The sequence below is a fragment of the Bos grunniens genome, chromosome 2, assembly GCF_055505025.1.
Source record: "Bos grunniens cultivar Pamir isolate PY7600 chromosome 2, Bosgru_T2T1.0, whole genome shotgun sequence".
NCBI lineage: Eukaryota > Metazoa > Chordata > Mammalia > Artiodactyla > Bovidae > Bos > Bos grunniens.
In genome coordinates, this window is record NC_141166.1 from 13,062,385 (window position 1) to 13,073,048 (window position 10,664).

The 10,664-nt window shown below is 41.0% G+C and overlaps 1 long non-coding RNA gene across 1 annotated transcript; it reads right to left on the bottom strand.

Moving 5' to 3' along the window:
- Nucleotides 1-1,796: 1,796 nt before the first annotated feature.
- Nucleotides 1,797-10,209, bottom strand: LOC147377549 (uncharacterized). The gene is made up of 2 exons (XR_015150602.1): nucleotides 8,963-10,209; nucleotides 1,797-3,863 (listed from the first exon to the last, which is right to left on the bottom strand). It is a non-coding gene; the product is annotated as an uncharacterized LOC147377549 (long non-coding RNA).
- Nucleotides 10,210-10,664: the final 455 nt, after the last annotated feature.

The following is a 10,664-nucleotide window of genomic DNA, read 5'->3' on the forward strand; positions in this document are numbered from 1 at the left end:
CATCCAGCCCGGCATTTTGCTTGATGGGCTCTGCATATAAGTTAAATAAACAGGGTGACAATATACAGCCTTGTCATACTACTTTCTAAATTTTGAACCAGTCATTTCAAAATTGTTCCATGTAAGATTCTAACTGTTGCTTCTTGACCTGCATACAGGTTTCTTGGGAGACAGGTAAGATGGCCCTGTATTCCCATCTCTTTAGGAGTTTTCCAGTTTGTTATGATCCACACAGTCAAAGGCTTTAGCATAGTCAATGAAACAGAAGTAGATGTTTTTCTGTAATTCCCTTGCTTTTTCTATGATCCAGAGAGTGTTGGCAATTTGATCTCTGGTTCTTCTGCCTTTTCTAAACCCTGCTTGTACTTCTAAACCCAGAATTTCTTGATTTAAGTACTGCTGAAGCCTAGCTTGAGAGATTTTGAGCATAAACTTACTAGCAAGGGAAGTGAGTGCAACTGTCTGATAGCTTGAAGATACTTTAGTACTCCCCTTCTTGGGGATTGGGATGAAGATTGACCTTTTCCAGTCCTATGGCCACTGCTGGGTTTTCCCAGTTTGCTGATGTACTGAATGCAACACTTTAATAGCATCATCTTTTAGGATTTTAAAGCTCTGCTGGAATTCCATCACCTCCACTAGTTTTATTGGCAGCAGTGCTTCCTAAGGCTCACTTGACTTCACACTCTAGGATGTCTGGCTCTAGGTGAATGGGAGGAAGTAGCCTGGGTTCAACAGACCTGTGGAGGAGGGCACAGTCCCTGGGGGAGGGTATCCCTTTGCCCTGGGCTTTGCCAGTGTGATCTCTTCTTGCTCTTTTCCCTGTCCTCTCACCATGCCAGTGGCCTCTGAAGTCTTCAGGCTTCTCACAAAGCAAGTGGAGTCTGCTGACTCCCACCTGGGACTCCTCCTTGGTGCCAGTGAGCAGGATATCTGGCTGGCCCTGGACTTTATGGCCGCCAGGGGCCTGGAGTCAGTGCTGAGAGGGCCCGGGTGGCAAGCAGCAGTTTTCGTCTGATGTCTGGCTTTCTTTTCTCTCTTAGTGATTCCAATTTCAGGATCTTTTTTTTTTTTTTTTGGTCTGTGTTTTTCTTCTCTTGTCTTTCTTCCACTTTCTCTCTGGGTAATCCGAGGCTTGCAGGGAGCTAAGTACGACATGTACATTTCAATGAAATGCAACAGAATATAATTGAATATAATTGAACATGTTTCTTTCATGTCTGGGGGCTGGATTAATCTCCTTGACACATCTGTTTCCTCTTCACTCTCTTTGCTTTTTCTCTGAGATATTTCCTCCCCTCCCGAGAATCTCAGGGGTTTGAAGGACTCTGTGGCCCCCCGCTTGATGCAGACACACACCAGATGTTGAGTTTACAGCCCATGTACCTGTGATCCATAGATCACCTGGACCTGAGGAGAGAGAACTGCCAGCCGCCTATGTGGGCTTGGGAGAGGTCTCCACTGTTGTTGTGGACAGTTGGGGAGCTGCAGGTGGGACTGGGAGGGTTTCCTATGGATGCAGAAACCATCTTAGACATACTCTTTTGCCGGGGTCCAGCCCCGGTGGATCCAGGGAATTCGAAGCGGGGACGGCGTCGGCGAAGATCAGGAAACAATTGCTTAATTAAACGTTAATTAAGGATATAAAGAGTAATAGAATGAGGATAGCTCAGTAGGAAAATTCAGTGGAGAAAAGAGGCTGAAATAAGGATAGCTCAGTGAGGAAATTCAGTGGAGAAAAGAGGCTGAATAATTCAGCCAGAAGGTAAGAGAAAGAACGACATGGTGAGACCAAGTTTCGGTGAACAAGGCCCGCACTTTATTTTCCAAAGTAGTTTTTATACCTTAAGTTATGCATAGAGGATAATGGGGGAAGGGGTAGAGTCAGGCAGTAAGCCAGGCTTTCTTCCTGCAAACTTAGCATATGCAAAAGTTAGGTGATTTGCATCATCTTCTGGCCCGGAGGCCTGTTAACATTTTAAGACCTTTTCTTCAGAAAACTTATTTTTCTCTAAAGGTGATTGGTCAGGAGCCACCCTCCAAAAGCATTAGATAAAGTTGCATTCCTACAGAGCAAAGGTGTGGTGGGCTATAACAAGAAAAAGAATTAACTCAAGGGTCCCAGGTTACAAACATTAAAGCTACTATTTACACCAATTATATTAATCAATACACTGCCAGGGACACAGCAGGTAAGGGATATGGAAACTTAGCAGCAAACATTGGCCCAACAAGTGAAAATCCCTTCACCAATACAATTTCTAATCAATCTTTTAACTACTCAAAAGAATCTGTGTTTAGACAGTTTAGGACATCTCCTGCCTCTCACAGTTGGGAGGCTCCGAACAATCACATGAGGCCGGAAAAACCTATTCAGGCAGGCTAGAGGATTTCCAAAGGAGTTTGTAGGTTAAACACTGTCACACCCAGGAATTATTAACTGGAGCTGTAAGCTAACTTTTTTCAGAGAGGTAGTGGGGGACAGCCCCCCGTAAAGTCAGAGGTGTAGGTGAAAGCACAAAGCAGAAAGTAGGCAGACTCTGGTTTGGGGGGTAGATTGCTCAAGAATTTCCAGGGAGACTCCTGAGGCTTGATCCCGCCTTTGCGTATGCCAAGCCTCCTTCCTCATGACCTTTGTCATGGGTGGAGTTCCTCACGCTGGCTACCTGCAGTGATAGAATTCCAGTTGAGCTATTCCAGATCCTGAAAAGTGCTGCACTCAATATGCAATATGCACTCAATATGCAATATGCCGGCTCCCGGCATCTCCCCCTTTTTTATTTCTTAAAACAGCCAGATGCAGCTCAGTCGCGAGCTTTTGAATGTTCTGCCGAAGAATCCTGACAATACAAGGAAGAATGATTATGAGAAGCAAAACTAGAACTAAAGATATTAGACAGAATGTTTTTTCCAGAAATAAAGTTAGAGAAGGTGAGAAAAAAGTCATTAGCTGCTCCAGCGGTGGTAAAATCCAGTCGACAGTGTTCCAGGGCCTGTATTTGATTATGAACTTTCTCTAAGTCCAGGCCAATGTCAGAGCTGTTCCAAACACCTGAGATACGATTTTTGATTTTTTCCCATTCATAATCTGTCTCGTTTACCTTTAAAGATGTCACGCATATCCACCGGTAATCAGCGTGGCAAGACAGAGCCATTTTCACTTTTAAAGCCTGTAACTCAGTCCCAATATGCATTATTGCCTCTTCTAAGGCCTCTACTCTCATCTCCAATTTTCTATCTATAACTTTCTGTGTTGCTAGAGTTAGAGAGACATTTTTAGACATAGCATTAACATATTGGGCAGTATGCACTTGTTGAGTCAATGATATTGCTGCCGCAGTAACAGAAGTAATTGCTGCTATTAAAGTTGATATTCCTAAAATAAGTAAAGCCCACAAATCGTCGTGATCACATTAAATCTTGTAGTTGTTGTAACATAGCAAGACTATAGTTAACATATCAATAAGTGGTTACATCATAAGATAAGGTGGACATTGTAACACTATAAAGGAGCAAACATTATATTGAGGGTTTAAACAAGATGAGAGCATGCATTGTTCACAAGTCACTACATTGGGTCCACCAGTGAAAGTCACATGTACATTAAGTTTTCCAGAATCATTGGTAAAGAGAAAAACATAAGGAGAGGGTAGACAAGCCAAAACAGAGTAAGTAGAATTATTTTCTGGTTGGAGTTCGCGCTGCAGCAGCCCTGTCGGTCCCGCCGGGATCTCGATGTTTATCTTGCCTCCCCTTCAGGCGGGCTCCTCTTTTGTGATCGAAGCAATGGGGGAACTGGATGTCTGGGGGTCTGCAACATGGCGAATCAACCTGTCCTGGATCTAAATTGGAGAATCTGCATCCTGTGGAAAAATACAAGCACATCCTCTACCGCTAGTTAATAATGGGTCAGGACCCTTCCATTGTCCTGAGAGGAGGTCCTTCCATTTGACTAATGGTTTTGCATTTAATTGCTCCAGGCACCAATGACGAAGCATTGCAGTAGTTCCAGCCAGATCAGTATTTAGAATATTTATTACGAAAAGAGCATGTTGCAAGATTTGATGGGGAGAACTATACTTAAACTCCCCTTCTTTTAGTTTTTGAATTTGGATTTTTAATGTTTGATGCGCTCTTTCAACAATGGCCTGTCCCTGGGGATTATAAGGGATGACAGTATTATGTTTAATTTGAAACTTTATACAAAATTCCTGAAAAGACTTAGACGCAGGAGCATTGTCAGTTTTCAGAGCTTTTAGCAGGCTCAAATATGAAAAACAAGTAAAGAGATGTTGTATTACATCTTTAATTGCTTCCCCTGTATGAGCAGTTGCAATAATAACATGAGAAAAGGTGTCTACAGTTAAAGAACAAAGGACAGTTTTCCAAATGAAGAGACATGAGTTACATCCATTTGTCAGAGTACGTTAGGTTTGAGACCGCGAGTATTAACTCCCATAGGTAGACTATTATAAACAGTGGGGCAATATAAGCAAGAACGAACTATCTCTCGAGCAGTCTCTCTGGGAATTTGGAATTGATATCTTAAAGCAGTAGTGTATTGATGATGAAGTGAGTGAGAGGCTCTGGCCTCCTCAATCACAGTAGCCACTGTATTTCTGGTTAACAAGTTAGCCAAATCATTAAAGGCATTTTAAGGGCCGGGCAATCTGGAATGAGCCCAAATGTGTCCAATGAAAAATATTTTATTTGTTTTCCAAATTTGTTGCTGTAATTTAGTTAACAAATGAAATATGGTAGTTTTATTTTCAGGCAAAACCGCAGTTTCAATGTGTGGAAACAACCTGACAATATACTGAGAATCAGAATAAAGGTTAAATTCCTCATCTGCAAACATAGCAAAAGCCTCTATGACTGCTATTTCAGCGCTTTGAGCTGAAGTTTCCTGTGTTTTTAAAACCTTTTGGTGATTTTTAGTAACTATGGAGGCTTTACCGTTTGCTGACCCATCAGTAAAAACTATCTGAGCATTTGGAATAGGAGATTGTTTACATCTGACAGGAAAAATAATTGGATGTCTGGATATAAAATTCAGCAAAACATGCAGGGTAAATGATGCAAAAATTTTGACCAAAATAGTTTCCTATAGCAATCTGCCAATTTTCAAACATTAGAAGAGCACCAAGTTGTTCCTTATTATATGGAATTACAATTTCTGATGGCTCTTTACCAAATAATTCAATGTTCCGCTTTTTTCCTTTAATATCAAAGTAGCTATCAATCCCGGATAAGAAGCCACTACAGTTTTAGTTTGAGCGGGAAGATGGACCCACTCTAGGGGGCTGTTTTGCTATAAAACCAATTTTTTGTCTGGCCACCCCAATTACACCTATGGGGGTTTTATTGCAAAGGAATTATCAAGCAGTTGTCAATTTAATTTTTAAAATTTTTTAAAATTTACATTTTAACAACATAAATTTAGAGATATGTTAATTTAGGTCTAATGTTTAGTTTAGGTCTCTATAAATTTAAATAATAAATGTATAACCTCCTTATCTCATTTTGGTATACAGATATACCTAAATGCGAAATGTATTTATATATGGCAACAAGTATAAACTTATTGACATACAATATATATAAATCAATATACTTGAATTAATCTTATAATTAATATATCAATTCATATATATTACAGCAATACAACACACACACAGCCAATACCAACCAACACAAACCAATGTACTGTAATAATACATGTCACACATATATAATTATACAGCATACAGAACATATATCATCACAGCACATCAATCCATACCAATTAATATCAGCCACACACATTATATTACTGCAATATACATTTAATTATACAGTATATATATAATACATATATTGATTTATATACAAATTAAGTAAGTATAGATCTATAAATAGAATTAGGTATACCTTTATTATATTTTATTTATACCCATATCTAATTAGGCAAACTGTAGTTAGGCAAATATATTTATATTACGTATTTATAACAATATATAAAGTATTGTTAATTGTACCACCTGTTGATAACTAAGAAATTGAGAAAACCCTTCTCTGAGTATCTCCTATTTGAGACAGCACGTCCCTCCCCCATAGGGTAAAGGGGAGCGTAGGAACTACATACGGTTGGAAAGTTCCACAGGTATCCTCAAACTGCCAATCTAACATTTTTGAACTTTTAACGACTGTGGGGGCTTGAGGGCAAATGAAACAAAATTTGACCCCTGAAATCTATCAGGGCAACTTGCCAATCATCACTATTTTGTAGAAGACTTGCAGTTGATCCTTATTGAATGGAATTACTATATTTGCTACTCTTTTTTTTTTTTTTTTTTTTCTAAAAAGTTCCACACTTCTTTTTTCCTCCTTTTATAATTAATTGTGCCACTGAGCTAGGATAAGATAAAACTATTTTTCTTGGGGTCACTGGTAGATGGAACCAATGGGCCTTTTTGTCACAAGCACCCTGTAGGTGTATGTTTTGTTGGAAGAATAATTTAATCTCATCTTTTGGTAGTATTAATCCTAATTAACTGATCATTTAAAGTCTCATCTACTTTAACAAGAGCCAACTCTGTCTCACTAGTCAACTTAGAACTGGAATTAGGGTCACTTTTTAAGCAATTAAACAAAGGCTTTAAATCTGCAGTAGTCAGTTTTAAATGTGGGCATATCCAATTAATGTCCCCTAATAATTTTTGGAAATCATTTAAAGTTAGTAAACAATCTCTCCGCAGCCTCAAAGGGGCATTACCAGTTTTTAAAAGTTTTGGCAGACCTAAATATGAGAAGCAAGTAAAGAGGTGTTGCACAACATGTTTATAAGCTTCTCCAGTTATCGTTTTGTAACCTAAATCTGGTCTATAGCTTTTTAGATGACAAGCAACCATCTAATATTTGCTTGAATACTTCCAGCAATGGGGAACTCACTACTCTTCAAGGTTTTAAACTCTCCCTCACCTTTTTCTCTACAGCATTCCCAACCCGCATATCACTTTCTCTAATCTCAACTCATTTTCAGTAGTATGTGTTGGCCAGGAGCTGAGTCAGTCTTTCCCAGCAATGTTAAGAGACGTCTGTTCCTGTGTCTAATAGCCCTGACATTTTATTTTCTTGAATTAAAAGATCTTTTAAAGGCCTTGGAGCTGTAATTTCCTGCACCCAAAAGGCTGGATCACTAGATCTAAACGCTCTGTGGCTCTTAGCTTGAGAAGTCAAGTTTTTTCCTGCCTGATAAGGTAAAAGCAAAAACTGTGTTATTCTTTGACCTTTATTAATTTGCACAGTTTTGGTAAGCAGCGAGATCAAAACTATAATTTCTCCAATATAATCAGAATCTACCACACCATATACCACCGAAATTTCTTGAAAAGAAAGCGAGCTACACCCTAGCACAAGTCCTACAATGCCCTCAGGCAGGGGGCCAGCCACTCCCCTTGGAATCGGAGCAGCCGGCATATCAGGGGTTAATATTGTTGCTAAATCCCTTTACCGTCTGCTTTTTTCTTAGCCTGGGTGAGACCCCCCTGAGGGGGTTTTCTCCAAGGAGCACTGCATATTGTGCACGCAGTCTGTTTTAAAATCTCCACTGTTCAAAAACCTTCTTATCTTCCTCAGGCTTAGGCAACACTTTGAGAGGCTTTGGGGGCAAAGTGGGGAACTCTTGGGCCCTGGAAGGCGCAAACGGAGGCGGCAGCAATGGCCTTAAATCAGAAAGTGGTGGATAAGTTGTTTTTTTTTTTTTTTTTTTTTTAAGGTTTGCGCAGAGGGGGTGGGGGGGAGGGGGAGCTCGCCAGGGCACCTGGTCACAGCGTCTCTTACAGTCTCTCTCTTCCTCTCTTCCTGCTTTTCTCACTTTTTTCTCCCCCTTCATTTTTCGCTACCCTTCTCTTTCCTTCGTTTCTTTCCCTTTACCCTCTTTCTCTCTTTTTCTTCCCTCCTCCCTCTCTTTCTCTCTGTATCTCTTTTTCTAACTTCCTTTCTTCCTTTCTCAATCTTGCTGCATTCCCTGATTCCTTCCTTCTCTGTTCCTCCTTTTCACTCTTTAGCTTTTTCTCTATCTTTAGATCTTTCTCTATTTTTTCTTTTTTTTTTTTACTTTTTTTTTTTTTCTTTTTATTTATTTATTTATTTTTGCTTGGGTGAGGCCCCCCTGAGGGGGTTTTCTTCAAGGAGCAGGCTCTGTATATTGTGTATTTTTTAAAAGCTCCTGTGTTTAAAAGAAATCTTTTTTATCTTTTTCAGCTTTAGGCAATGCTCTGGGAGACTTTGGATGTAAACTGGGGAATTCTTAGGCCCTGGGAGGTGCAAGCGGAGGTGGAGTAGTCAACTTAAATCAGAAATTGTTGGATAAATTTTAAAGGTTTGTGTAGAGGGGGAGGGGGCTCTCCAGGGCGCCCGGCCGCAGCGTCCTGTAAGCCCTCTCCTTCCTCCGGAGGTAGAGCACAGTCTCCCTCCTTTTCTTCGTCAATGGCAGAAAATATGATCTGCGCAGAAGGTGGAGACCCACTACCATCCACCGCTATAGCCTCTCCCATAGACTATCCCACAGCCTCATGACGAGGGTCCAGAACATTTTTAATCATATTTATAGGATAAGTTTTAGTTGTTTTTTACCTTCACCCAAGTATCTAAATTAACAGTAGCCTCTTTAACAGTTTCAAGATTACTTGTATAAAGAGTTGCCATTCTTAGTTTCAGTGTTACCCATGTCAGAAAATTAAGTATAATAGAAGACAAAGCTTTTAGCTTTTAAAAGATCAGGCTTTTCTTTGGCCTTTTAACTCTAGAAACCGGGTTTTCTCTCAAACCCCTTTAACACTTCCCACCACTACTCGCCCTGTCTGTCCTACAGGGGGGTCCGCGGCACCCTGGGTGGGGGCCTATCCGTCCCGTAAATTGAACACTTTCTCAACACTTCTTCAATTCAACACTTTCTCTACACTTTTTCTGAGGTACCTACCTTCGAATCAGCCTGTTCGGGCGCCACTTGCCGGGGTCCAGCCCCGGTGGATCCAGGGAATTCGAAGCGGGGACGGCGTCGGCGAAGATCAGGAAACAATTGCTTAATTAAACGTTAATTAAGGATATAAAGAGTAATAGAATGAGGATAGCTCAGTAGGAAAATTCAGTGGAGAAAAGAGGCTGAAATAAGGATAGCTCAGTGAGGAAATTCAGTGGAGAAAAGAGGCTGAATAATTCAGCCAGAAGGTAAGAGAAAGAACGACATGGTGAGACCAAGTTTCGGTGAACAAGGCCCGCACTTTATTTTCCAAAGTAGTTTTTATACCTTAAGTTATGCATAGAGGATAATGGGGGAAGGGGTAGAGTCAGGCAGTAAGCCAGGCTTTCTTCCTGCAAACTTAGCATATGCAAAAGTTAGGTGATTTGCATCATCTTCTGGCCCGGAGGCCTGTTAACATTTTAAGACCTTTTCTTCAGAAAACTTATTTTTCTCTAAAGGTGATTGGTCAGGAGCCACCCTCCAAAAGCATTAGATAAAGTTGCATTCCTACAGAGCAAAGGTGTGGTGGGCTATAACAAGAAAAAGAATTAACTCAAGGGTCCCAGGTTACAAACATTAAAGCTACTATTTACACCAATTATATTAATCAATACACTGCCAGGGACACAGCAGGTAAGGGATATGGAAACTTAGCAGCAAACATTGGCCCAACAAGTGAAAATCCCTTCACCAATACAATTTCTAATCAATCTTTTAACTACTCAAAAGAATCTGTGTTTAGACAGTTTAGGACATCTCCTGCCTCTCACAGTTGGGAGGCTCCGAACAATCACATGAGGCCGGAAAAACCTATTCAGGCAGGCTAGAGGATTTCCAAAGGAGTTTGTAGGTTAAACACTGTCACACCCAGGAATTATTAACTGGAGCTGTAAGCTAACTTTTTTCAGAGAGGTAGTGGGGGACAGCCCCCCGTAAAGTCAGAGGTGTAGGTGAAAGCACAAAGCAGAAAGTAGGCAGACTCTGGTTTGGGGGGTAGATTGCTCAAGAATTTCCAGGGAGACTCCTGAGGCTTGATCCCGCCTTTGCGTATGCCAAGCCTCCTTCCTCATGACCTTTGTCATGGGTGGAGTTCCTCACGCTGGCTACCTGCAGTGATAGAATTCCAGTTGAGCTATTCCAGATCCTGAAAAGTGCTGCACTCAATATGCAATATGCACTCAATATGCAATATGCCGGCTCCCGGCACTCTTTGTGCTTTGTTGCTCTAGGACTGAGACTGGATGTTTGTGATCATGACTTTCAGCCAAAGCAGCCATCCTGGGTCCTTCAGTGGGTGGAGCGGTCAGCAGGGAAGCCCTGGACACGACTGTGAATTGTGAGATCAGCTCGACCAGGAGACTGAGACACTTCAGACGGAGCTGAGCAGGAAGGTTCTACTGCCTCAGCTTACTCGCTATGTGATCTTGGTAAGTGACCCAACCCCCTGGGCTTCAGTTTGCCCATCTGTATGATGGGCAGTATCATACAGAATAGAGTGTATCAGTACACTCTACAAGGGGTTGTAGGGAGGATTAAATGAAACGATGCTTGTAAAATGTCAGCCTGGTGCCTGGGTCCTGTATAAGTGGAGGCTAGTCATATTCATTCATTCATTAACTCCCTCAATCATTAGTCCAGACTACTTTGAGAGTTACTGGGT